This window comes from Pristis pectinata, chromosome 4 (genome assembly GCF_009764475.1).
Source record: "Pristis pectinata isolate sPriPec2 chromosome 4, sPriPec2.1.pri, whole genome shotgun sequence".
NCBI lineage: Eukaryota > Metazoa > Chordata > Chondrichthyes > Rhinopristiformes > Pristidae > Pristis > Pristis pectinata.
The window spans coordinates 3,846,210-3,867,900 of record NC_067408.1 but is presented as its reverse complement, the minus strand read 5'-3'; the positions used below and the strand labels follow the sequence as shown (position 1 = coordinate 3,867,900).

The 21,691-nt window shown below is 46.9% G+C and overlaps 1 long non-coding RNA gene across 2 annotated transcripts in view; it reads right to left on the bottom strand.

Moving 5' to 3' along the window:
* Positions 1-3,475: 3,475 nt before the first annotated feature.
* Positions 3,476-21,691, bottom strand: part of LOC127569314 (uncharacterized) — an 87,723-nt gene continuing 69,507 nt past the window's right edge. For both annotated transcript variants that reach the window (XR_007956174.1, XR_007956173.1), the window contains one exon: positions 3,476-4,497. This is a non-coding gene — a long non-coding RNA (uncharacterized LOC127569314). The remainder of the gene's footprint in view (positions 4,498-21,691) is intronic.

The following is a 21,691-nucleotide window of genomic DNA, read 5'->3' as shown; positions in this document are numbered from 1 at the left end:
AGCTGCAGAGGGGGCTTTGGAGGAGGTGTGTGATCATGAGGGGGTTCCTGAGGCGATCCGGAGGAGATCATGGAACAAACGACACACGGTTCCACTGAACGGGGTCAAGAAATGTCACCTTCCTTGGGTAGAGAGGTGGACGCAACACCAACGAGTTCCAGTGACATCCACGAAGCCTGTGGGAAAAAAATGCAACTATGCGAGTCACTTTTCCTTTGCAAAGGGGGGAAGTGGTACAGCAGATGTAAATGTGTCAAAGTTATCCTTCTCGAACATTCCAGTGTCTAACTCCGCTGTACATTTGTGCGTACATGGGGCAGATACGTTAGGGAATTTAAAAGACTCTTAGATTGACACATGAATGATAGAAAAATAGAGGGTTATGTGGGAGGGAAGGGTTAGATAGATCTTAGAGCAGGATAATGTGTCGGCACAACATTGTGGGCCGAAGGGCCTGTACTGTGCTGTAGTGTTCTATGTTCTACGTACATCATGAAATAAAAACAAGAATAATTGGAAACACTCCTCAGGTCGGGCAACAATCGTGAAAAGAGGAACAGTCAATGTTTCAGGTCTGTGGCCCTTCCTCTGATGGAAAGAGGGAGACGCATTTAGTTTTTGGTTGGGGAGAAGGTGGGGGAGAGATGTGTAGAACAAAGACAGAGTCTGATGCTGCCTGACCTGCTGAGGTCTTCCCAGCATTTTCCTTCTGTTTTTACAGCATGTTGGCTCGGTTTTCCCTATCCTGCTTAAGTCCAGCCTGTCAGACAGATCCCACCACCTTACCACCAACAACTCGTTACATAGACCAATGTGCAGGTAACTGCCTGCATTAAGCCACTTCAGCCCATCCTATTGCAGACATTCCCCTTCTTCTATACATCTCTTCCCTCCTGCTGAATACTAATGCTTCTCCCTCGTTCCCAATTCTGATGATGGTTCAGTGACCCAAAGAGTTAACTGTGTTTCTCTCTCTCTCTCTCTCTCTCTCTCTCTCTCTCTCTCACTCTCCTTCTCTCTCTCTCTCCACAGATGCTGCTTGACCTGCTGAGATTTTCCAGTTTTTACTTCAGGTTTCCAACCTGCAGTCTTCTAATGTGCGTACGTCGCGCCCTTTATACACTCTGCATCAGCCAGACTGGAAGCAGCTGGCACCTGAACTCCCACACATATTGTACGTTCAATCTGCCCAGCACTCGGCACCTGTTGAAGGTGTTGAGCAAGTGAATTGGACAGGTGGAGGTGGAGGGGAGGGGGTGTGAGCAGGAGGGGACAGGAGTTATAGAGTCATCATCGTACAGCACAGAAACAGGCCCTTTGGCCCACCATGTCCATGCTGACCTTTGTGCCCATCTACACTAATCCCATGTGCCCGCATTGGGACCATATCCTTCTGTGCCTTGCCTGTTTAAATGCTTAAACTTAGTGATTGTATCCGATTCCACAACCTCCTCTGGCAGTCAGTTCCAGACACCAACCACTCTCCGTGCTAAAACTTCCCCTCAAAGATCCCCCCTAAACCTGTGTCCTCTCACCTCCGTTGTTGTCGTGGCTGTCCCTCGAGGTTGAGGGTGATGGTCTTCGTTCCATCGATCTATTTATGAGCTCTCAAGTATTCACCGCTTTCATGCCGGTTCTTGACTAGCAGCTTCCAGCCATCACGTTGCCTGCTCCCGTCGCCCTCCCCCGATCGCTGAAAGACTTGAGAAGTAGCCCAGAGAGTGAAGACGCCTGTGCGTGTACTTGTTTAACGTGTACTGGATGTTGCACTACAAAAAGCACACGATACTTCACAAATCAACCAACTGATTCCAATGGCATGGAAACCACGACGATTGGATCCGATGGATTTGTTGCAGCCTTCATCCGCCTTCACAGCCGTTGAGTTTGAAGTAACTTCGTCCGCCTGTTCCACCGCTGAGGTCTTGGTTGGATTTGTTCTTTGTCAGGGACCTCACCATCGACCTTCCCGCATGGGTGACCCTACCAGCAGCATACCTCCAGACAGCATCGCTCTCGGGATCTCAGGACCACACAAGCTTCTCCACCACGGCAAGGTGACAATCCAAGGAGAATCTCACCTTAAACATCTGCCCTCTTGCTTTTGATACCCCTACCGTGGGCAAAAGGATTCTGACTATCTACCCTGTCTTTGCCCTATATTACACACCTCTATCAGGTCATCCCTCAGCCTACTTCGCTCCAGGGAAAGCAGTCCCAGCCTGTCCAGCCTCTCCCCATAACCAACATTCTCCAATCCAGGCAATGTCCTGGTGAATCTCCTCTGCACCCTCTCCAGTGCAGTCACATCCAGTGCAGTGAGTTTTTATGAAGTATTTTAAACTATGCCTGGGGACAGTGGGGCTGAAGTTTTAGCTGAAAATTCTGTTGTCTGTCGACAGGAACTGATTAACAGGGAACAATCTCAATGAACTATTCTTCACTGTGCATTTTTTCTCTCGCTGGTGCATTCTTATCTCACCGTGACCTCATTTGTTTTGACAACCAGGGCAGACAATATGGGAGGTTCCCCTGCACCAGCACATTATTCATCATTTCTGTGATCCAGGCAAAGTCCCCAGCAAATGGGAGCTGTCTGGGACACTGATGAGATCATAGTCAGCCAGTCCCTTTGTCCCATCGTATCCATGCCAGCCATCAAGCACACATCTATAGTGCTTGGGTTATAAGGAGAGGTTGGATAGGCTGGGACTATTTTCCCTGGAGTGCTCGAGGTTGAGAGGTGACATAATAACATTATTAGGGGGAGAGATAAGGTGGACAGTCACAGTCTCTTCCCCAGGGTAAGGGAGCCTAAAACGAATTTCTCTATAAATCCTCATGGCTTTGGAGCAAAGGGATGGTCGATGTTCTGGGTCAACACCTTGCATCAGGATCCAGTGCAGGATCTTGACCTGAAACATCAGTCATCGCTTTGCCTCCACAGATGCTGCTCGACCTGCTGAGATTCTCTAGCAGTCTGTTTTCTTTTGCTCCAGATTCCAGCATCTGCAGTCCTCCTGCGTCATTGGGACACGGGAGGAAACCCAAACACCCGGATGGAAACCCACGCGGTCACAGGGAGAACGTGCAAACTCCACACACAGACCGAAGGTCGGGATCGAACCCAGGTCTCTGGCGCTGTGAGGCAGCGGCGCTACCCGTTGTGCCAGTGCCACCCAGTGTGTTTGACCAACCTGGACTATAACTCGAAGGTCCCTGTACTGAAGTTATCTCACATTCTACTGGGCTTTGAGATTATTTTCTCCATCTTGTCCTCGATGTTGCTTCTTTCCATTGCCTCACTGTTACTGCCCCTCCCTCTGCATCCCTCCACTTAAATCCACAACCTCCTCTAGCCTTGCAACTTACAGAGACCTCAATGCTCCTTGAATACCATCACCCCCCATTTTAACTGTTTCACCACTGGAGGCCTTGCCTTCAGCTGCCACAGTCCCGAGCTCTGGAAATTCCATCTGGAAATCCCATCCCCAAATCCCTCTGCCACACTTTCCTCATCTGAGATTCTCCACAAAACCTACCTCTTTGACCAGGGCTTTGGTTACTTGCACTAAGATGTGCCTCAGCATTTGAAAACACTGCCCTCAGTCAACGTGGATTGTTTGCGTTGGTTAATGTTGCCATTTGTAATTGTGGTGGTATAGGGGCACAGACTTTGCTTGGCTGGTAGTGAGAAGGGGTTCACCCTGTCAAATGCTTCACGCACAGCAGACTCACAATCCCGGCCTACACATTACCCACCTCCTTGAGGACCATGTGTTTGTCAAGAAGGTCTGAGAAGGGATGTTGATGTTTATCCTGGACAGCTATATAACGGAGGACTCTCTGATCTACAGGGTGTTCCCAGGGACACTCGCTGAGACAGACATCGAGTGCTGTTGGAAGATCATCAACTCGGTGAAAGATGCGCCTTGGTCTGCCCGACACTTGTTGAAAATGTCTGCAAGTTACTGGTAATAGGTTTATTATTGTCACATGTACTGAGATACAGTGAAAAACTGTACAGTCCAGACAGTTTATTCCATACATAAGTACATTGAGGGAATAAACAAGAAAATAATACAGAAGATAGAGAATGTAGAACAGAGCGTTACAGTTACAGAGAAAGTGCAGTGCAGGCAGACAATAAGGTGCAAGGCCATGACGAGGTAGATTGTGAGGTCAAGAGTCCATCTTTATCATACAAGAGGTCCGTCAAGAGTCTCATCACAGTGGGATAGAAGTTGTCCTTGAGCCTGGTGGTAAATGTTCTCAGGGTTATGTATCTTCTGCCTGATGGGAGGGAGAAAAAGAGAGAATGACCAGGGTGGGAGGGATCCTTGATCCAATATAATCCTTGATTATACTGGCTGTTTTCCCGAGGTAGCAGGAAGTCAGATGGATTCAATGAAGGGGAGGCTGGTTGCTGTTCACTGGCACATTCCAGGGTACAGGAGCACGCACTGAGTGATGCTTGGTTCAACCACTGCGAAGACTCTGTGGGGAAAGACCACAGTGTAAGGTCACTGAGGGGCTGGGTCCTGTGTAACAGCCTCTCAAACACTTCCTGGGGGTATTGGTTAAGGACCAAACAGTGTGGTGTTCACATATTGTAAAGGAATGTGTTGAATTGCTTGCCACAGTGAATGGACAAAATGACATGTCCCAGTTGTATTTACTGTATATATTAAGAAAGAAGTGTATTTTTGAAAAACAACATTGTTAATTGTGTTGTGAATCCCTCAAGTTAAGTCAAATCAAGATTATTGTCGTGTAAGATAAGATATCTTTATTAGTCACATGTACATCGAAACACACAGTGAAATGCATCTTTTTTGCGTAGAGTGTTCTGGGGGCAGCCCGCAAGTGTTGCCACGCTTCCGGCACCAACATAGCATGCCCACAACTTCCTAACCCGTACGTCTTTGGAATATGGGAGGAAACCTGAGCACCCGGCGGAAACCAACGCAGAAACGGGGAGAACGTACAAACTCTTTACAGACAGCGGCCGGAATTGAACCCGGGTCACTGGCGCTGTAAAACATTATGCTAACCGCTACACTACCGTGCCTGACCTCACAAGTACTGTGAGGTACAGATACAATGAAAAACTTGCTTGCAGCAGCATCACAGACACATAGGCACAGACAATGCTCAGGACATGAATTGTCCATAAAAGTGAAGACAAAGACAGGAAAGACATTAGTGCAAATAAAGAGAAAGACACAATCGGAGACAGGCCCACGGCAGTGCAAGAGGTGGTGCGTAGTGTCCCGTCGCTGAAGTGGGGTTAGGGGTGTGCAGGTCAGTTCAAGAACCTGATGGTTGTAGGAAAGTAACTGTTCCTGAACCTGGTGGTGTGGGACACATGACAATGGCTGGAAAATCTTTTGGGACATTGTGCTGTGTGAAGTGACACTATAGTTGGCATGTCTTTCTCTCAAGCCCCTGAAGAGGGAGGTGACCGGCCTTCTGAGTCGGATCTGAAGGTGAAACCCACCCAGTCCAGCCGGCATAACCTTGGCAGGGTTTGCACGTGGACCCACAACGTGACGGCTGAACTTTTGCTCTGCACCTTTTTTCAATGTGGTAGGTCGTAAAACAGAGAGATGTGGAGAGGCTTTGAGAGGTCATTCCAGAGCTCGTGGCTGAACCCGTGGCTACCATAAGACCATAAGATATAGGAGCAGAATTAGGCCATTCAGCCCATCGAGTCTGCTCCATCATTCAATCATGGCTGATTTTTATTTAAACCCATTCTCCTGCCTTCTCCCCATAACCCTTAACCCCCTCACCAATGAAGAACCTATCAATCTCTGCCTTAAATACACCCAATGATGTGGCCTCCACAGCCCTCTGTGGTAACGAATTCCACAGATTCACCACCCTCTGGCTGAAGAAATTCCTCCTTATCTCAGTTCTAAAGGGACGTCCCTTTATTCTGAGGCTGTGCCCTCAGATCCCAGACTCTCCCACTGATGGAAACATCCTCTCCAAGTCTACTCTATCCAGGCCTTTCAGTATCCAGTAGGTTTCAATGAGGTCCCCCTTCATCCTTCCGAACTCCATCGAGTACAGGCCCAGAGACATCAAATGCTCCTCATACATTAAACCTTTCAGTGGTGAAACAACAGAGATTACACATAGAGAGTCATAGAGTCATAGAGCAATACAGCACAGATCAGTCCATGCCGACCACAGTGCCCACCCAGCTAGTCCCAATTTCCTGCGTTCGGCCCATATCCCTCCAAGCCCCGTCCCTCCATGTACCTATCCAAGTGCTTCTTAACTGATCCTGTTGTACCTGCCTCGCCCACTTCCTCTGGCAGCTCGTTCCATACACACCACCCTCTGCGTGAAAAAGTTGTCCCTCAGGTCCCTTTTGAATCTTTCCCCTCTCACCCTAAACCTATGCCCCCTTGTTTTGGACCCCCCCTACCCTGGGGAAAAGACTGTTACTGTCCAGCTTATCTATGCCTCTCATAATTTTAAACACTTCTGTAAGGTCGCCCCTCATTCTCCCATGTTCCAAGGAATAAAGACCTAGCCTGGCCAACTTCCTATACCTCTCCCTGTGGGTATATAATGAAATAGTGGAGGCTATTTCAGACAATGGTTGGGACAACTTTCACCAGTTGTTCTGTAGAAAAGCCCAGTGATTTTTGTTGAGTCAGTGCCCTTGCTGCAAATATCAACCAAATGTTTTCCCCATTAAAAGCCTCACTTTTGAGCTCCTCCTCCATCCAATGTTACCTTTAACATTGCCTTGCCTGATTTCCAGAATATAGAGCAAAGTCCAACAGATCACTGTTGCCAAGTACACTGCCTCAAGATTTGCTTTAACCCTCTCAAAGTTTGGATAACTCTGTTCCAACTCACAGCCTACCAACAGTTCTCTACATCATCTGCTCTGAAAGACTCTGTTCCGCAGTATCACGAGGCCAAAATTCCTGCAGGCACGGCTCAGAAAATACCTTCACTGAGTGCCAACTTTTCTTCTTTGTGTCTGGTTTCGGAAACTGGCTAACCGTTCCCTTCCAGAGATCGGGAGCACGATGTGACTTGTTGAAATCATTGAGGAAAAAAATCCATCGACTGGGGAGGGTCAGTGTCTGCATCTTGAATCTTCCACAAGCAACGAGGGAGGGAGGGACCTGGATGTGAACACTGCTGCAGAGAAGCAAGCGGAGGCCATTCGGCCCCTCATGTCCTTTCCACCCTTCAGTAAGGTCATGACTGATCTTTTAATTCAGTGCCATTTTCCTGCACTGACCTTTTATTCATTGAGTTTTACATATTTATAAATGCACCACAGAAAGTCAGAGACTTTTTCCCAGGGCGACAATGGCTAACACGAGGGGACGTAATTTTAAGGTGATTGGAGGAAGGTATAAGGGGGATGTCAGAGGTAAGTTTTTTACACAGAGAGTGGTGGGTGCGTGGAACGCACTGCCGGCAGAGGTGGTGGGGGCAGATACATTAGGGACATAGAAGAGACTCTTAGATAACCACATGAATGATAGAGAAATGGGGGGCTATGTGGGAGGGAAGGGTTAGATAGATCTTAGAGCAGGATAAAATGTCGGCACAACATTGTGGGCCGAAGGGCCTGTACTGTGCTGTAGTGTTCTATGTTCAATATTCTAAAGCATCCTATCCAGATGCATCACGACTCGATATGGCAACTGCTCTGCCGTAACTGCAAGAAACTGCAGAGAGTTGCGGACACAGCTCAGAATCAGAATCAGGTTTGTTATCACTGACATCTGACGTGAAATTTGTTGTTTTGCGGCAGCAGTACAGTGCAAGACATAAAAATTACCATAAGTTACAAAAATAAATAAACAGTGCAACAGAGGAATAATGAGGAAGTGTTCATGGGTTCATGGACCGTTCAGAAATCTGATGGCGGAGGGGAAGAAGCTGTTCCTACGCTCTCAGTATAGATCTCAGCACCTCTCAGAAACCAGCCTCCCCTCCATGGACTCTATCTACACTTCTCGCTGCCTTGGTAAAGCAGCCAACATAATCCCCACCCATCCCAGACATTCTCTGTTCTCCCCCCTCCCATCAGGCAGAAGATACAAAAGCCTGAAAGCACGTACCACCAGGCTCAAGGATAGCTTCTATCCCACTGTTATATTGCACGGTCCCCTAGTACAATAAGATGGACTCTTGACCTCACAATCTACCTCGTTATGACCTTGCACCTTATTGTCTGCCTGCACTGCACTTTCTCTGTAACTGTAACACTTTATTCTGCATTCTGTTATTGTTTTGCCTTGTACTACCTCAATGCACTGCTGGACTGAAATGATCTCAGAATCAGATTCAGTTTTATGCCGTGAAATGTGTTGTTTTGCGGCAGCAGTACAGTGCAAAGATATAAAATTACTGTAAATTACAAAATAGATAAATAGTGCATAAAAAAAGGAATAACGAGGGAGTGTTCATGGGTTCATGGACCGTTCAGAAATCTGATGGTGGAGGGGAAGAAGCTGTTTCTGAAAGATGGCATGACAAACACTGTACCTCGGTACATGTGACAATCATCAACCAATTTTTTTTGTCCTAATCTCCTAAAATCTACCTTAAATATACTTAATGACTGAGCTTCCACAGCTGTTTTGGTAGAGCATTCAAAGAGGGGAGGGAGGGAGTCCTCATTTCCATCCTAAACGGCCGACCCCTTATTTTTTGAGTTTGTGGATCCACCTCCCCTCCCGCTCCGCGCCCTCAGTTCCAGACACTACAGAGGAAACTCCCCCTACATCTATCCTGTCATATCTCTTAAGAATTATGTATGTTTCAATGAGATCATTTTTTCCTCAACTCTAGAGGCCTACTCTTACAGAACATAGAACATAGAACACTACAGCACAGTGCAGGCCCTTCGGCCCACAATGTTGTGCCAACATTTTATCCTGCTCTAAGATGGAGGGTCACAGTCTTTTCCCCAGGGTGGGGGAGTCTAAAACTAGAGGGCATAGGTTTAGGGTGAGAGGGGAAAGATTTAAAAGGGCAATTTCTTCTCAAGGGGAGTGGTGGGTATATGGAACAAGCTGCCAGAGAAAGTGGTAGAGGTGGGAACGATTACGACACTTAAATGACATTTGGACAGGTTCATGGATAGGAAAGGTTTAGAGGGATATGGGCCAAATGGAGGCAAATAGATATATCAGCATGGAGGAGATGGGCCAAAGGGTCTGTTTCCATGCTTTGACTCTGTTCCATAGAACATAAAACATAGAACATTACAGCACAGTTCAGGCCCTTTGGCCCACGACGTTGTGCCAACATTTTACCCTGCTCGAAGATCTATCTAACCCTTCCCTCCCACATAGCCCCCCATTTCTCTATCATTCATGTGGCTATCTAAGAGTCTCTTAAATGTCCCTAATGTATCTGCCCCCACAACCTCTGCTGGTAGCGGTTCCACCCACCACTCTCTGTGTGAAGAACTTACCCCTGACATCCCCCTTCAATCACCTTAAAATTATGTCCCCTCGTGTTAGCCATTGTCGCCCTGGGAAAAAGTCTCTGACTGTCCACTCGATCTATGCCTCTTATCATCTTGTGCACCTCTATCAAGTCACTTCTCATCCTCCTTCTCTCCAAAGTGAAAAGCCCGAGCTAACTCAACCTATCCTCATAATCCAGGCAGCATCCTAGTAAATCTCCTCTGCACCCTCTCTAAAGCTTCCACATCCTTCCTATAATGAGGCGACTAGAACTGGACACAATACTCCAAGTGTGGTCTGACCAGAGTTCTATAGAGCTTCAACATCACCTTGCAGCTCTTGAACTCAATACCCCGACTAGTGAAGGCCCACACTCCAAATGGTCCAGTTGGTCCCTTTTTCCTTTTATGCGTCTACTTTTGAAAGCAGTTGTTCCTTACCAATCGTGCTCTGCATCCTTTCACAAATAATCCTTCTGCTCCACCTCTCCAGTTTAAGACACACTTCTCCCCCACATTCCCAGTTCTAATGAAGAGTCCTTATCCGAAACATGAACTCTGTTTCTCTGCCCCACTGACCTGCTGAGGTCTCCCCATGTTTTCTGGTTTTGCTTCCACTTTGGTATTGGTATTAGTATTGGTTTATTATTGTCACTTGTACTGAGGTACAGTGAAAAACTTGTCTTGCATACTGATCGTACAGGTCAATTCATTACACAGTGCAGTTACACTGGGTTAGTACAGAGTGCATTGATGTAGTACAGGTAAAAACAATAACAGTAAAGTGTCACAGCGACAGAGAAAGTGCAGTGCAATAAGGTGCAAGGTCACAACAAGGTAGATCGTGAGGTCATAGTCCATCTCATCGTATAAGGGAACTGTTCAATAGTCTTATCACAGTAGGGTAGAAGCTGTCCTTAAGTCTGGTGGTACGTGCCCTCAGGCTCCTGTATCTTCTACCCGATGGAAGAGGACAGAATGACCCGGGTGGGTGGGGTCTTTGATTATGACGCTGTTACTTGACGCTATCTTTAACGTTACAATCAAGCAATTGTATCTGGATTAAAAAGAGAAGATGGTGGAGATACTCAGCAGGTTAGGCAGCATCTGTGGGAAGAGAAACAGAGTCTGTGGTTCAGGTAGAATAGCCTTGCTCGGCATTCCTGCACGTTTCTCTGACAGTGAATCATCTCCTGTGTTGTGTGATCAGGGCGTTTAGTGATGGAGGTTTGAGTTACTGCCCTGTCATCTAATCCTGGTTCCTACATTTTCGTGGTTTAAAAAAATGAGCAACAGCTCATCGCTTCTGATTGAAAGGGCTTATGTCGGAGAGAGATAGTTCTGTGCTGACGTGATAAGGCTTCAGTAGAGCAAGATAAGGACAAATAAACCAGAGAGTCACACACAAGTTCAGCAAAGCCTCTGCTTGTTATGGGAGATGAATTATAGATTAAGATGTTTGCTGCCATAAACCAAAGCTTCAGATTAAATAAATCAAACTGGCAATTAAAAAATGCTGCCAGGGAAAAAAAAGGAGCATTGATATTGAGCTTATAGTTAGTGAAACAGGAACGTGTTTGATGTCACTGAAGGAAGGCACCAGCTCCAAACCCAATGGTAAATCAATTTATGTCAGTGGAAACTCTGACAAAGGGTGTTCAGTATGTAAGGAACAGATTCAGATCCTAGAACATAGACCAGTACAGCACAGGAACAGGCCCTTCAGCCCATCGTGTCTGTGCTGACCATGATGCCATAGAACCATAGAACAATACAGCACAATACAGGCCCTTCGGCCCATCATGTTGTGCCAACCTTCAAACCACGCCTAAGACTATCTACACCCTTCCTCCCACATATCCCTCTATTTTAAATTCATCCATATGCTTATGTAACAATCTCTTGAACTTGACCAACATATCAGCCTCCACTACGACCCCAGGCAGTGCATTCCATGCACCAACCACTCTCTGCGTAAAAAACCTTCCTCTGGTATCTCCCTTGAACTTCCCACCCATTACCTTACAGCCATGTCCTCTTGTATTGAGCATTGGTGCCCTGGGAAAGAGGCGCTGGCTGTCCACTCTATCTATTCCTCTTAATATTTTGTAGACATCTATCATGTCTCCTCTCATCCTCCTTCTCTCCAATGAGTAAAGCCCTAGCTCCCTTAGTCTCTCCTCATAATCCATACTCTCTAAACCAGGCAGCATCCTCGTAAATCTCCTCTGCACCCCTTCCAACACCTCCACATCCTTCCTATAATGAGGCGACCAGAACTGGACACAGTACTCCAAGTGTGGTCTAACCAGAGTTTTGTAGAGCTGCATCATTACTTCGCGGCTCTTAAACTCGATCCCTCGACTTATGAAAGCTAACATCCCATAAGCTTTCTTAACTACCCTATCCACCCGTGAGGCAACTTTCAGTGATCTGTGGATATGAACCCCCAGATCCCTCTGCTCCTTCACACTACCCAGAATCCTTCCATTAATCTTGTACTCCACCTTGGAGTTTGTCCTTCCAAAGTGCACCACCTCACACTTCTCCGGATTGAACTCCATCTGCCACTTGTCAGCCCAGCTCTGCATCCTATCAATATCCCTTTGTAGGCTTCAACAGCCCTCCACACTATCCACAACACCTCCGATCTTCGTGTTGTTTGCAAACTTGCTAACCTACCCTTCCACCCCCTCATCTAAGTCATTAATAAATATCATGAAAAGTAGAGGTCCCAATATTAACCTGCACACCTATCTGCACCTGGTCCATATCCCTCCATTCCCAGCCTGTTCATGTGTCTGTCTAAATTCCTCTTAAGCGTTGCTGTTGTATCTGCTTGCACCACCTCCCCTGGCAGCCCGTTGCAGGCACCCACCACTCTCTGTGTAAAAAACAGTGTGTGGGTGAGGGGTAGAATCTGGGGGGAGTTGATGGGAATGTGGGGAGAACAAAATGGGATTGGTGTGGGATTGGTGTGTGGATGGTCGATGGTCAGTGTAAACTCAGTGGGCTGAAGGACCTGTCCAGATGAAGGGTCTCGATCCGAGACGTCGACTGTCCATTTCCCTCCACAGATGCTGCCTGACCCGCTGAGTTCCTCCAGCAGTTTGTTTTTTGCTCCAGATTCCAGCATCTGCACTACTCCCTGTACACTCACGATTCCGTGGCCAGATTCTGCTTTAAATCCATCTACAAGTTTGCAGACGACAACATCATAGTGAACCAGATCTCAAATAACAAAGAGTCGGAGTACAGGAAGGAGAGAGAGAGATTAGTCACATGGTGTTACGGCAACAACCTTTCCCTCAATGTCAGCAAAACAAAAAGCTGGTCATTGACTTCAGGAAAGAAGGTGGTGTACATGCACCTGTCTACATCAATGGTGCTGAGGTCGAGAGAGTTAAGAGCTTCAAGTTCCCAGGAGTGAACATCACCAATAGCCTGTCCTGGTCCAACCATGTAGACACCACGGCCAAGAAAGTTCACCAGCACCTCTGCTTGCTCAGGAAGCTAAAGAAATTTGGCATGTCCCCTTTGACACTCACCAATTTTTATCGATGCACCATAGAAAGCATCCTATCCGGATGTATCATGACTTGGTACGGCAATTGCTCTGCCCGGGACTGCTAGAAGCTGCAGAGAGTTGTGGACACAGCTCAGCACATCACGGAAACCAGCCTCCCCTCCATGGACTCTGGCTACACTTCTCAGTAAAGCAGGTAACATAATCAAAGACCCCTCCCACCCCAGACATTCTCTCTTCTCCCCCCTCCCAACAGGCAGGAGATACAAAAGCCTGAAAGCACATCCCACCAGGCTCAAGGACAGTTTCTATCCCACTGTTATAAGTATTGAATGGTTCCCTGGTACAATGAGACGCGCCTGACCTCACAATCTACCTCGTTATGACCTTGCACCTTATTGTCTGCCTGCACTGCACTTTCTCTGTAACTTTAACACTTTATTCTGAATTCTGTTATTGTTTTCCCTTGTACTAGCTCAATGCACTGATGTGATGAAATGATCTGTATGGATGGCATGCAGAACAAAGTTTTTCATTGTACCTCAGTACATGTGACAATAATAAACCAATTTACCAATTTACCATCTGCAGTTTCTCATGTTTCTGGGACTGTTTCTGTGCTGTAGCTCTCTATGACTCTAAAGAATATGCCACAGAGAAAGTAGAAGCCAATTTTTCCACAATCCTTTCAAAGTCTCAAGCAATCTAGAGCACGTCACTGCCAAAGGATTTTTTGAATTGAGGTCACTACTGGAGGAAGCAGGACAGTGAACAGCAATGTGATAATGACAAGATAGTCTATTTTAGTGATGTTGAATCAGAGCTAAGCAACAGCCCCAGGGAGAAACTATTCTTTTTACGCCTAACTGACTGAAATCAAAGGCTTTCCAAAATATAAGGTTTTGTTTTTGATTTCAGAGACGAACTATAAATTGATAGTTGCTCCATTTTTCGGGGAAATAATCTCTTTGGGTGTGTTAATTAACTTCTGGCATGGATTCAGAGTTAATGAACTGAGGCATAACTCACAGGAAACCAGGTTGAACCAGTGGGTCACTTCAGGTTGTCGAGCTGTGACTCGTGGGGGTGGCCAAGGGATGTCCATGGACTCTGTCCACACTTCTCGCTGCCTTGGTGAAGCAGCTGGCATAATCAAAGACCCCACACACACCAGACGTTCTCTCTTCTCCCACCAGGCAGAAGATACAAAAGCCTGAAAGCACGTACCACCAGGCTCAAGGACAGCTTCTACCCCACTGTTATGAGACTATTGAACAGTTACCTTATACGATGAGATGGACTCTTGACCTCACAATGTTGTGAACTTGCACCTTATTGTCTACCTGCAATGCACTTCCCTGTAGCTGTGACACTTTACTCTGTATTCTGTTATTGTTTTACCCTGTACTACCTCAATGCACTGTGTAATGAATCAATCTGTATGAATGGTATGTAAGACAAGTTTTTCACTGTACATGTGACATAATAAACCAATATCAATACCAATAACAACATTAGTATTCGTAGAAGATAGAACAGTGCAACACAGGAACAGGCCCTTTGGCCTGTGCCGAACACGATGCTCAATTAAACGAACCCCTTCTGCCTGCACATGATCCATAATCCCTCCATTCCCTGCCTGTTCACGTGTCTGTCTAAAAGCCTCTTAAACACCACTATCTTATCTGCTTCTACCGCCTCCCCCATGCACTGTGTGGCTGTAATGTTTTCTGCAGACAAAAGGGGTGGCGCAGTGGGGCCTCACAGCTCCAGAGACCCAGGTTCGATCCCGACCTCCGGCGCTGTCTGTGCGGAGTTTGCACCTTCTCCCTGTGACCGCGTGGGTTTCCCCCCGGGTGCTTCGGTTTCCTCCCACATCCCAACGACGTGCGGGGTCAGTGGGTTAATCGGCTGCTGTTAAGTTGCCCCTGGTGCGTGGGTGAGGGGTGGAACCTGGTGGAGTTGACGGGAATGTGGGGAGAATAAAATGGGATGGTGTCAATGGGTGGTTGGTGTCGGTGTGAAAGCACGGAAGCCTGTTTCCGTGCTGTATAATTCTGTGACTTTATGACTACAACAGTAACCAGAATTCAACAGCAACCATTGGCAAGGCCAGGAGAGAAGTTGGAGAGAGGCAAGCACTTTCTTCTTGAAACACTAGACAAGCTAAACAATGTGAGATGCCTCAGATCGCCAGTTGTGATATGGTCTGACAGAACCGCTCCTGAAGCAATGGGAATAAAGAAATGAGAGGCATCAAAACCCACAACGAGGCATCCTATCCTCTCCCCGGCATTCCGGAGAAATCAAGCTCTCTGCCAGAGACCTTTACAGACTTTCCTGGCTCTAAAGACCTGATAGAAAGTCTGGAATCTCAAGCTGAACTCTCCTCGGCATGATATCCCAGCGTGGAACACAATATCCGTCCGTAAACACGAGATTCCCTCCTGGCTGATCCTCCCAGTGGCCTGCAGACCTCCTCTGTTCCAAAACAATGGTCCATGTGGCTGCAAGTTCATTCACAGGACAGGTCCAGGAAGATTTAGCACACAGCCAGAGCAGAATCACTTTTCCAGAATTATTATCAAGTTATTTCTTCCTGAAGTCCTGAGTCAGATGGGTGGACATCAACATACATTGGATGAGACAGTACAGAAAGAGGCCTTTTAGCCCACTGTGTCCATGCTAACCAAGGAAGACCAATTTAAACTATGTCCACATCCCAGTGGCAGCTGTGGCTTACAGCATCATCCAGATACTCACTTCAATGGGGCAAGTCCTTGCTGCTGGATCAGCCCAGTAATCAAGTCTCTGATTCATGATGCAGCCGTAGAAAACTTTGGCTAAACTGCACTTGGAGTGTTGTGGGCAATTCTGGTCGCCCCATTACCGGAGGACGTGAAGTCTTTGGGGAGGGTGCAGAAAAGGTTCACCAGGATGCTGCCTGGATTAGAGGGCATGAGCTATAAGGAGAGGTCAGTCAAACTTGGGTTGTTTTCTCTGGAGCAGCGGAGGCTGAGGGGAGACCTGATAGAGGTTTATAAAATTATGAGAGGCATAGAGTAGACAGTCAGAATCTTTATCCCAGGTTAGAAATGTCACACACTTGTGGTGCGTGCCTGGAACAGGCTGCCAGGGGTGCTGGTGGAGGCAGATATGATAGATAGACCCATGAATATGCAGGGAATAGAGGGATATGGATCATGTGCAGGCAGAAGAGATTCAGTTTAATTTGGCATTGTGGTCAGCACAGACATTATGGGCCGAAGGGCCTTTTCCTGTGCTGCACTGGTCAATGTTCTATGTTCTATAATCCAAGTGACAGGTCATTGGTGACTGACCCCTCACTCAAGACATTGACAATGAGGGATTTGGTGATTTTTCTTCCATTTTTTTGCACTGCAGTTTTCCCATCCCTTGCCGGGTTACTTTGGGACTGGAGTTACATATTACATGTTAAAGTTAAAGTCAAGTTTCCAGTTTATTGTCATCTGCACAAGTCCATGTGTGCACAGGTACAATGAAAATCTTACTTGCAGGCACGGTAGTGTGGCGGTTAGCGTAATGCTATTACAGCGCCAGCAACCCAGGTTCAATTCCCGCCGCTGTCTGTAAGGAGTTTGTACGTTCTCCACGTGTCTGCATGGGTTTCCTCCGGGTGCTCCGGTTTCCTCCCACATTCCAAAGACGTACGGGTTAGGAAGTTGTGAGCATGCTATGTTGGCGCCGGAAGCGTGGCGACACTTGCGGGCTGCCCCCCAGAGCACTCTACGCAAAAGGTGCATTTCACTGTGTGTTTCGCTGTACATGTGACTAATAAAGAAATCTTATCTTATCCATATACTGACCACCCTCTGGATGAAAATGGTTCCTATTAAATCTTTCCCCTCTCACCTTTAACATATGCCCTCTTGCTTCAAGGAGAACAACTGTGGTGTCTCTAACCTAGCCCTGGGTTCAATTCCCACCGCTGTCTGTAAGAGTCTGTATGTTCTCCCCGTGTCTGCGTGGGTTTCCTCCGGGTGCTCCGGTTTCCTCCCACATTCCAAAGACATACGGGTTAGGAAGTTGTGGGTGTGCTATGTTGGCACTGGAGGCGTGGCGACACTTGCGGGCTGCCCCCCAGAGCACTCTACGCAAAAGATGCATTTCACTGTGTGTTTCGATGTACATGTGACTAATAAAGAATTTTATCTTATCTTACCTATGACCTTATATAACCCTTCCTTACTTGGGAAGAGCGGACACTAGACAATCTTGCAGATCAGGGCCTGATATAATTGCAATAAGATGTCTTTAGTCTTTTACTCAAATGTCCTCGGCAATCTATCTGCCTTATTAATAGTTTACCAAACCTGCCCGCTCACTTTCAGTGATGCGCACACAAAGACAACAGGCGCCTTTCAACGTCAACACCTCTCCCCAGTTAAAAATGCTCCAAAGTGGATGATCCCATATATTTCCACATTCCATTCCACCTGGCTTGCCCACTCACTTAGCCTGGTGACATCCTCTTGAAGCCTCCCTGCCTGCCCGTCTTAGAGTTTTAGCAAACTTGGATATAGGAAACGATCCCTCGCTCAAAATATTGATACAGATTGTGAACAGCTGGGGTTCAGTGCCGCCTCTGGTCACAGCCTTCCAACCCGAAAGTGGACCATTTATTCTTTCTCTCTGCTTTCTGTCTGTTAACTAATCCTCAGTCCACACTGGTATGTCACTCCTAATCCCTTGTGCTTTACTTTTATTTAGTAACCTCTCGTTTGGAAACTTCTGAAAGCCCAGGAACACCACAGCACACTTTCACCCTTCTCTACTCTTCAAGTTACTAGTTCAAAAAAATCCAGCAGATTTGTCAAAAATGATTTTCCCTTTCATAAATCTGCTGATTCTGTCCAATCTTGGTATTGGTTTATTATTGCCACATGTAACAAGATACAGTGAAAAGCTTTTGTTTGCGTGCCATCCAGACAGTTTTCGTTCCATACGTAAATATATCAAGGTTATAAAAGAAAACAGGATGCAGAATAGAGTGTTGCAGTTACAGTGAAAGTGCAGTGCAGGTAGACAAATAAAGTGTAAGGGCCACGACGATGTAGATTGGGAGATCGAGAGTTCATGAATTCACCTTTTAGAGTAGGAGAGGTCCATTGAAGAGTCTGATAACAGCGGGACAAAAGCTGTCCTTAAGCCTGGTGGTACGTGTCCTCAAGTTTTTGTATCTTCTGCCTGGTGGGAGGGGGGAGAAGAGAGAATGGCCGGGTGGGTGGGGTTCCTGGATTATGCTGGCTGCTTTCCCGAGGCAGAGGGAAGTGCAGACTGGGAGGCTGGTGTCCGTGAGGTGCTGAGCTGTGTCCACAACTCTCTGCAGTTTCTTGTGGTCTTGGGCAGAGCAGATGTCATACCATGATGTGGTGCATCCAGATAGGATGCTTTTATCATTATTTTCCAAGTGTCTTGGTACCACTTCCTTAATAATAGGCAGGGAAGGAATTTCCATAACGCTGATGACAGGTTGGCAGTTCCCTGTGTTTTTCTGAATGGGGAGGCCATTCAGCCCCTTGTGACTGTGCGCTGACCTTTGAAAGAAATCTCCATTGAGCACCCCTCCATCGCCACTACCTATGAACATGCGGGGAACAGAGGGAGATGAACCATGTGTAGACAGGTGGGATTAGTTTAGGTTGGCGTCATGGTCAGTGCAGGCGTAGAACACAGAACAGTACAGCACAGGAACAGGCCCTTTGGCCCATCATGTCTGTGCCAACCACATTGCCAAAATACCATGTTGGGGTGAAGGGCCTGTTGCTGTGCTGTATTCAGAATCAGGATCAGGTTTATTATCACTGACATATGGCATTACATTTGTTGTTTTGCCGCAGCAGTACAGTGCAAGACATGAAGTTACTACGAATTACAAAAATAAGTAAATAGTGCAAAAAAAAAGAATAACAAAGTAATATTCATTCAGAAATCTGATGGCAGAGGGGAGTCACCGTGTGTTTCGATGTACATGTGATAATAAAGATATCTTATCTTACTTATCTTCTATATCGCTGAGTGTGGGTCTTCAGGCTCCTGTACCTCCTCCCTGATGGTAGTAACGAGAAGAGGGCATGTCCCGGGTGGTGAGGGTCCTTAGTGATGGATGGAATTGGAACTGGTTTATTATTGTCACTTGTACTGAGGTAGAATATAAAGCTTGTCTTGCATACCATTCATTACAGATCAATTCATTGCACAGTGCATTGAGGTAGTACAGGATAAAACAATACAGAATGCAGAGTAAAGTGTCACAGCGACAGAGAAAGTGTAGTGCGGTAGACAATCAGGTGCAAAGTCATAACTAGGTAGATTGTGAGGTCAAGAGTCCACAGATGCTGCCTTCTTGAGGCACCGCCTCTTGGAGATGTCCTTGATGGTGAGGAGGGTTGTGCCCGTGATGGGAGCTGGCTGAGTCTACAACTCTCTGCAGCCTCTTGTGATCCTGTGCATTAGAGCCTCCATACCAGGCGGTGATGCAATCACTTCTGCTCTGTGTTTGATGTTCCAATAGATCCCAACATTTTCCCTAACACTGGTTAACAGGTTTGCAGTTCCCTGTGGCTTTTCTCTCTCTTAACCTTCTCAGAAACGGGTAGCTTGGCTGATTTCCTTTCTCCCTCAAGCTCAGGCTGAGAGAAGCCAATTGTGGTTCCTCTGATCTCTCTATTGTTAGAGCTGGTGGGAGAGGTACAAGCCAAGAATAATATCCTGGTGAGTAATGGCTTGGGACCAACACCCTGTGGCAAATTCTCTTGTGCTGAGAACTTGCTTGTGAAATGGAGAGCTGTTGCCCAGAATATTCTTGCTCCAGGTCTGAAAGGGAGGTTTTCTGAGCAGAAGCTCCATTGGGTGGGAGGTAAAGCCAAGTGCTATGAAGAGTTAACAGTTGTTATACCATCAGGAATGTGCAGAGCATTGCCAATGGGAGCCATAATTTCCAGCCAATGTTTTAATTGTAATGGAAGATTTCACTAATTGGCTTTCAAACAAGATTATTTTTAGCCTGGTATGGTTTAGTGACTAGCAATGTGACACGGAGGTCCTGAGTTTCTCGTCTAGCTGTTACCTCCAGCCCTAACCCAGGGAGAGTCACAGTCATAGAGCACGGAAACAGGCCCTTCAGCCCAACTCGTCCGTGCTGACCAAGTTGGTGAACTTGTTGCCCGCGTTTGGCCCATGTCCCTCTAATCTTTCCTATCCATGTACCTGTCCAAATGCCTTTTAAATGTCGTGTTTGTACCCACTCCACCACTTCCTCTGACAGCTTGTTCCATACATTTTGAAACAGGGAGTGGTGGGCGCCTGGAACGAACTGCCAGGGGTAAGTTAACTCTTTATGAAAACATCAGCAAAAAGGTTTGAGCTTCATCCTGCACTTTAGCAGAGCCTTGGCTCTCGGTAAAAGCTGAGATTTGATTGGCTGACTTCCAGGTCCACACTGCAAGTACAATAGAAGCTAACATGTTGCTTGGTGCAATCAGTCCAATAACTGTCACACTGCAGGCCGAGAAGGTGCTGTCAACAGCAGAACAAACATGCATGGGAGCACAGTAAGCACTGTAAACCAAGCCGACACGCTGACGGGAGGTCACTGCAGGTCAACCTGTTCCAGATCACCATCCTACTTTACCATCTGTTGAGACAGGCAGAGACCGCAGCCTGTGACTGCTGGCATTGTGCTTTGTTCACCGTGTAACTGTAGGCAGTGGCAATCATAACCCGAGCAACAAGCACTTCTATTTAATCAGGGCTTAAAGGGAAACATCCTGAGATACTTTACCGGGCAATATTCCAGAAATCCCTGTGGATTTCAGAGAGGTTCTAGGGCTAGGTTTTCTGAGCAACCTGGTTTAGTAGTTGTGGGTATCCCAAGGAGGGCTCCAGTGTGATTCATCTCCCCCTGATGCCTCCATCCACCGTTCCCATCTGCCCATCATCCCTACCTTCCTTCCTTTAATTGGTTCCAGTATTCACCTTCCTTTGTTATCAGATTCCATAATCTTCAGCCCTTTGTCTGACACTTATAGAGTCATACAGCACGGAAACAGGCCCTTCGGTCCAACTGGTTCATGCTGACCAAGATGCCCATCTAAGCTGGTCTCATTTGCCTGCATTTGGCCCATATCCCTCTTAAACCTTTCCTATCATAGAACATAGAACAGTACAGCACAGGAACAGGCCCTTCAGCCCACAATATCGTGCCGAACCAATTACATTAGTAATAAAATGCCCAACTAAACTAATCCCTTCTGCCTACACAATGTCCATATCCTACCATTTCCCTCACATCCATGTGCCTATCTAAGATCTTCTTGCACACCCCTATTGTACCTGCCTCCAGCACCACCCCAGGCAGCCCATTCCAGGCACCCACCACTCTCTGTGTAAAATACTTGCCCTGCACATCTTTGAACTTTCCCCAGCTCACCTTAAATGCATGCCCTCTGGTATTAGACATTTCAACCCTGGGGAAAAGATACTGGCTGTCTACTCTATCTATGCCTCTCATAATCTTATAAACCTCTATTAGGTCTCCCCTCAGCCTCCGCCGCTCCAGAGAAAACAACCCAAGTTTGTCCAACCTCTCCTTATAGCACGTGCCCTCTAATCCAGGCAGCATCCTGGTGAACCTCTTCTGCACCTTCTCCAAAGCCTCCACA